Here is a 6,000-nt window from a genome sequence, read left to right as displayed (position 1 = left end):
CAGTGAATCCCCTTGATGTACATGCCATACTGGGGCAGTGAATCCCTTTAATGTACATGCCATACTGGGGCAGTGAATCCCTTTAATGTACATGCCATACTGGGCCAGTGAATCCCCTTGATGTACATGCCATACTGGGCCAGTGAATCCCTTTAATATACATGCCATACTGGGGCAGTGAATCCCTTTAATGTACATGCCATACTGGGGCAGTGAATCCCTTTAATGTACATGCCATACTGGGGCAGTGAATCCCTTTAATGTACATGCCATACTGGGCCAGTGAATCCCTTTAATGTACATGCCAGTATGGGGAAGTCCCCCCCCCCCCCCCCCCTCTATTCATGGAGGGTGAGTGGCTGGAAGTTGGAACCTGGCAGCACTCCTATTGACACTTCAATGCCAGGGAGAAGAAGCAGAGCGGCAGCCTGACTAACGTGTGCCTCCGCTGGGAGCTGACTTCGGCCCATGGCGCCCGACTTCCGGCCTGCACAGGAGCGCTGATAACTAGTGATGGGAAGTTCGGATCTTTTAGGTGAATCGGTTCATTTGAATCAGCTCATTCAAATTAACCGATTCATGAATCGGATCTTCGGTTCACTTGCTGAGTCACTGACTGCTGAGCTGACTCGCAAGTGAACCGAAGACTCTAGGTGCCGGTGCGCATGCGCAGATGCTATACAGTCGATTCACAATCACTTGCTGCTGCTGACTCAGTGCAGTCGGCTCTTCAGCTCTCTAATTAGTAATGAGTGAGTCAGGATCAGGAAGAGTGATTTATTATAGTGATAGTGAAGGGAAGCTGAGGCCGGACAGGAGGACGCAGGACAGGAGTCAGAAGCTGTCACTGTGGTGTGCAATGTGCATTGTTACCCACAGTGACAACAGTCTGACACTGACATTAGTACAATGAACCAAGTGAAGTGATGTGAACCCACCCTTAGTTATATAGCTACTTAACTGAATGAGATGCCTTTAACATATATATCTCCTGACAAGCCAATTTGATCCTAAAGGGTTAATTTAATTCAACCTGTAATCTAAACTCTGTGTCATCTGTCACTTCTCCTATCCCTTAATCTTTTCACTGCTGCAACAAAAGCAGCCTCAGCCTCAGTGTAAACTGTTCTCCACTCTGACTCACAGCTCTTTTAACTCAAAGAATCGAATGAGTCACAAACTAAGTCGGATCTTTAGATTCTTTTAACTTGTGACTCATTCGATTCCTTTCTATTCTTAGACTCCCTGCACTTGTGTGACTCAGAGGACTCAGAGCTGCTAGTAGCTGTGCTTGCCTTGCCCCCTCAGCTCTGATTGGTTGGTGGGCGGGGAGGGGAGGGGCTGGCAGAAGCCAGCTTCCACTCTAAGATCATATTACGCTCCTCCCCGTCCCTCCCTCAGGCTCCCTGCTGCCAGCGTCTCTGCATTGTCTGTGTGACTGAGCTGAGCCGTTTCAAACGGATCGGATCAGTCAGCCCTGCTACTTGCCCGCAGGGCTAAGCTGCCTGCACAAACTACCTGCCCGGCGCCCGGAACTGCATGTCCCGGGCGTCGGGCGATAGGAATTCCACACCCCTGTACAGCTTCCGGCCTGTGAGATCCAGGGGGCTGGATCTCACAGGCTCATCACAGGAAGGCAGCGCCGATGCCTCAGGAAGGCATCGCGCTGCCTTCCATGCCATTCCTACAGCCGCATGGGGACCGATAGCACCGCGCCCGCCGCCGCACCAGGTAAAAGCCGCAAACCGCAGGTCTGAATTGACCTGTGGTTTGCAGTGATCGCCGACACGGGAGGGTCACGGGACCCCCCCGCACATTGACCCGAGGTGCTTGCTCAATGATTTGAGCAGGCACCTTGTTCCGATCACCGCCCGCTGAGTGGCAGTGACCGGAAATACACAGGACCTACCGGTACGCCCTGTGTCCTTAAGTACCGGGACATCAGGGCATACCGGTACGCCCTGTGTCCGGAAGAGGCTAAAATCGTTCCCCTCTTTAAAATGGCAGACCTAGTTCTGTGCAGAAATTGTTGTGCTTTTATTTTAGGTTCCACTCTTCAGAGGTTTGGATGCTGTCTGATCTGTAGACAGCACTCCATAATGCAGCAGGAAATTTCATTTTTGAAATATGAGATTTGTAAATTAACTGTTAAACAAACTCAGGCTGGGAATGTTGCAATGCCACTGCCAAACAGGCCCCCTAGAAATGGAAGATGGGTTACTGCAGGTTCTGGGAGACTGAGAGTTATTGATAGAAGACATGTCCCACAGTCTGTGGATCCCCATAATTCATTTGCAGCAACATGGAGATGGCTCAGGCAAAGTGGGTGAGGAACAATCATCTCACATGCCTAAAGTATGCAAGACTGCAGCCAAGACAAAAAGGATAAGGTGAGGACTGATAGTAAGCAGCTGTTGGTGGGCGATTCTATCATAAGAGGAGTAATCAATTGGATGTTTTTAGCATGAATAGCTCACTCCCCTTTTTGTATGGTGTAGGTGCTTTAGTCTAAACTGATCACCCAATCAGAGGACAAGTAGCAAAAAATGGAAATAAAACGATATAAGACTGGCACTCAGCTTATGTGTATCACATGGAAAAATCACAATGTATTAAAAATGTACTTCTGAAACTGAAACAATAAAAATACAAATACTATGTTGATAATATAGCAGTGAATCACTATATATGACACTAAAAGGTTCCAATGGAATCAGCTGTAGGCATCACGGTTCCTGCTAGTGAAAAGGCATCTCCACTAATAGACGGTAAAATGGCAAAACATCTACATAGGCATAAATGGATCACAAAAGATCTTCCAAAGACCAATATAGTCCCTTTGTTAATTATGCAGTAGAGAGAGTCCAGCGGTTGTAATACAAAAATCTTCCTCTGGATTCTAAGGGTATCTGATTGTGGGCAACAATGTCCAAATATGAACCTGAGGAGGGAGAGCTCTCCACAGAGAAAAACGTAGAGGAGACCTAAGATAGTCCAATCCTGCCAAGGGTCAATTCAATAGACGTAATGCAGATTTTATCAACAAAACTGTTGTAGCCAGGTATGTGGATTGTAGTTGGTTAAAGGTGGTAAACTGCGTGGTGTTAAATGTCTTACCGGTGACGTCTCAAAGCCGGTGGCACTTGGTTCCGTACCACAAGCTGCTACTCACCGCACCATGCGTCCCTCTGTTTCCCCGTCGGCGTCCTCGCTTACTACTGGTTGTCACGTGGTTTCCGTCAGGGATCGCGAGAACAGTCTTTCAGTTTGCGTATTCGGGTTGTTGACTTACATGATCCTAGGAATGTAGGACTTGTTGGAGCGCTCCAATTTTTTGTGTAATCAGTCCATCCAAGGATATTGATGTATCCGAGTAGTAAAAGTTCAGGGGTGAGTTACGCCAGAAGCGTTTCAGGGATTTCATTCCCCTTCCTCAGTGGCTCTACCCCCATTAGTCCATCATATCCTTTTATACCTCTTCCGGTAGTCATCAAAAGCAGGGCTGGAGTAAAAATTCATCCTTGGGGTTAAGTTGCATTTTCTCTGCGTTTTTTTGTCTACATGTGCGTTTTCTATATATTGTTTGCACAATGCTATAATTAAGCTATGTGATGAAGGAAAAGAGTCTACAACATTGCATCTTTTAAAAAAGGGGGGAAAAATGCAGAAACAGTGCAGAAAGGGGGCACCCCACTAGTAAATCATAAAACTCATAGAGTTAACAAATAAACATGATCCCATCCCTCTTATAGGGTATATATCCATTAAAGGAATATTCTCAAATTTCACTTTGATACATCGTGTAACAAAGGAGTCATGCATAATGTCGCCAATCTCTCATCATGTGTTCCATATTTCAGACTTCCTATCCTAAGGTAGTATAGGGTATGTGTGCCTTTCTCCAAGGAGGGATCACAATGCTGATAACATGGCCAGACATGTGATTCCTCATTGGATGAGAGGCACACATCCCAGTAGTCAGAGAAAGCCGAAGATTTCCAACTCAGCGTTTAATCCAGCTGGGATCATACTGCCGAAGTCGTAAATTCGTCTCGACTCAGCTCTAGACATTCTCTCGATGTGTTTTCCACCTCTCCAGTGTTTGTCTGTCTTCTCCAGGGCCATGAAAATAAGTCCCTTAGGATCTTGATTATGGACTTCTTTAAAGTGTCTCGAGAGTGAGTGTTTCAGATATCCTTTCTTAATATTAGATAAATGTTCGGATATCCTCACCTTCAAGGTTCTTTTTGTTCTCCCAATGTAGTGTTTAGAACACGGGCATTGGATGAGATAGACAAGACTAGTCGAATTACAGGTAAGGAAGTGTTTAATCTCCCATAAAAAATAATTTTGTGTTGATTGTACCTTTTTAATACTCCTTGGAACTTTGGTGGTTTTACAACCTGCACATTGGCCACATCTGTAAAACCCTTTAAGATTTATCCAATTTGTTATTCCCAGAGTCTTATTTAATTTTGGTTTAATTGATGGGGCAATTTTTATACCCAAATTAGGTGCTTTCTTATATGTGATCTAACAGGTGATGCCAATGTCACTTCACTATCTCTTCCAACCTCCCATATTGTATAGTATATGGGAGGATTAATCTGAATTGAGATTCTACCTGTGTTTTCTGTCTTGGTTTAGATGTAAACATAGAACTCCTAGGCAGACTCCTCACATTCTCTAACGCTCTCTCTAATATTGGGCTAGGATATTGTTTAGTCACAAACCTATTTTTCAAGATCAAAGCCTCCGCTTCAAACTGGGAATCATCAGTACAGTTACGTTTTAATCGACCAAACTGTCCGAACGGGACATTCAACAACTAGCTGTCAGTTTTTGGTAGGTCTTACATGTGTACCTATTCTCTTTTTTCATAATTGACAAATCTAAAAACTCTGTCTCTGATGAATTTATATTAGCGGTAAAAACCAAGTTAAGGTCGTTGCAATTCAATCTGGCTATGAAAGATCGTAAAGTCTCTTCCTTTCCCTTCCAAATCAAAATACTGCATAATTAACAAAAGGACTATATTGGTCTTTGGAAGATCTTTTGTGATCCATTTATGCCTATGTAGATGTTTTGCCTTTTTACCTTCTATTAGTGGAGATGCCTTTTCACTAGCAGGAACCGTGATGCCTACAGCTGATTCCATTGGAACCTTTTAGTGTCCCATATAGTGATTCACTGCTATATTATCAACATAGTATTTGTATTTTTATTGTTTCAGTTTTAAAAATACATTTTTAATAAATTGTGATTTTTCCATGTGATACACATAAGCTGAGTGCCAGTCTTATATCGTTTTATTTCTATCATAAGAGGTGTGAAGTTTGATGAAAATGGTTTTGTGAGATGTCTCCCTGGTGCTACCGCTAGCAGGGATACACGACGTATTCTTAATATTGTTAGTCAAGCAAATGAGGAAAGAAAGGTGGATGTTATTGTCCATCTTTGGACAAATGATCTGGCTTGCAATGAGGTTTCAAAGCTGAAGGAAGCTTTTCACACACTTGGAAATGATATTCGGGAGGTTGCATGAACTGTTTCATTCTCTGCAGTTTTGCCTGTGCATAACCTTCAGCATGACAGGAAGATGCGCATTAAGAAATTCAATGTATGGTTTGGTGAATGGTGTCTGAACCAAGGGTTTGGCTTTGTTTGTCATGTTAGCTCTCGGAATGGAAAAGAACTGTACAAGAAAGATGGTTTACATTTTTCTCTCAAGGGAACGAATGTCCTCAGTGAACAGTTCAAAGTATTTGCTAAGGAGCATTTAAACTAGGAAAGGGGGGCGAAAGAGTGATAATCCAGCAGTCCGACTGCCCCCCGGAACAATGCCAGAAGATGCCAGTAGCACATAGGTTGGGAAATTACAAGCTCAGAGTCTTACTATGGAAACCAGGGTTCCCTCTATATAGGAAAGACAGAGAAGGCAAGAAAGGGGAAGGGGTGGCCCTGTATGTGAAAGGTAGCATAAAATCTAATTTAATACAA

This window comes from Bufo gargarizans, chromosome 3, assembly GCF_014858855.1.
Source record: "Bufo gargarizans isolate SCDJY-AF-19 chromosome 3, ASM1485885v1, whole genome shotgun sequence".
NCBI lineage: Eukaryota > Metazoa > Chordata > Amphibia > Anura > Bufonidae > Bufo > Bufo gargarizans.
Note: the sequence above shows the minus strand (reverse complement) of the source record.